We start from the raw sequence: 1,518 nt of genomic DNA, 5'->3' as shown, positions 1-1,518 counted from the left end.
TTTGGATGAGAATTCGTTAGAAGTTAGTGATAACTTTTTCAATGGCATGAGAGTTAGAATATTGGTTTTGTAAAGCAGTTGGAGTGTTAGAAATTTAGAAAGGAACAAAGAAGCTGACTCTCTCTGGACTCTGCAAAACATAGAAAAGTTCACATACAAAATGATTACACTTTAATGGAAAAGCAAAGAGTCTTCATGTTTAACCGCTTTTGTTGCTTGTGCGTGTTGTAGTAGCCGTAGTCTAATTGCTCTTTACCTGCCATTCTTTTCCAACTACTTAATTCTCTGTCGGTTTCAGCTGTTGCGTGATGGCTTTTGTGTCCTCCTCTAAGCTAAGACACAAAAAAGAAATAATTTCCTTCGACCTAATCTCTTAAACGAACACGACAATCTCATGCATTGGATTGGATTCTTCCAACTTTATCTTTCATATAATAATCATATGGTATTAGGTGGGTAGAGAGAATTTAAAAATGTAGGGCACTTGTTTCTTTCATTTTGGTATTAGTTGGTTGGAGCTGTCAGTCAAAGGTTCCAAATTCCAATACACTGGCATTGGATAATTTGCGTGTCCAAGTTGGTCCAATTGAACTTAGGCTTATCGGTTTCGGTTTTTAGCCGAGAGTAGTAAGGATAAAGTTTTTTCATCAAATTGGGTCGAATAATTTTTTTTTGATTATTTTTTTATTTATTTTTTATGTTTTTAATTTCGTCTAATATGTGTTTAAAATATATATAATTTTCATATGAATTTTTAATAAAGCGTGTAAAAATTATATATATTTTGGGCACTAATAAATTTAATGGATTGAGTAAAAAGAAATTCAACCAACACGCAATATTAAAAGAAATACTACGCATGCTCTTACTTTTACACTTCCACTCTCACACTTTCTCAAGTATGATATCCAAAATCACCATTAAATTTAGGATCCAATAGTAATTTTAGATGCCGCATCAAGAATGCGTGTAGTATTTCTCCAATATTAATGTATGCATCAGGCAAAGTCAAACACACTTGTTGATTGTTAAGTGTTATATATTGATGTTTTTATTTCATTTTGAACCCCAAGGGGTTGGCTCAAATGATGAAAATCTTAAAAAATTTGGTGGACATTAAGTCTAACGTTCAATTTCCTTTGGATGGAAACAATTCTTTAACGCCACACTTACTCAATCCTTGTTGGGAGGACACCTAGCATGGGTCCAAAATTTTCCCTTTCAGCAAGGGAGGACTACGAAGGTTTCGAGATAACTGATAATTTAACATGGTATCAGAGCCAAAAGTCCTGGGATCGAATCTTGACTTTGTCAATTCACCGCAGGGGCGGACCCCAGTGTTAGGGTGGGGGACATTCGTCCCCTAAAAATAATATATATTTGTCCCCCCAAAATTAACATATTATGCGTTATTCTGTTTATATTCTTTTTCTCTTAGCCATCTTTCCCACGCCTCGTTTGTCCTTGCATGTATTTGTGTTTTTTTGTGCAAAAGTGTGAAATATGATGAAAATATCT

The sequence above is a fragment of the Corylus avellana genome, chromosome ca1 (genome assembly GCF_901000735.1).
Source record: "Corylus avellana chromosome ca1, CavTom2PMs-1.0".
Taxonomy (NCBI): domain Eukaryota; kingdom Viridiplantae; phylum Streptophyta; class Magnoliopsida; order Fagales; family Betulaceae; genus Corylus; species Corylus avellana.
The sequence above is the reverse complement of the archived record's forward strand: the minus strand, read 5'-3'. Positions refer to the sequence as shown.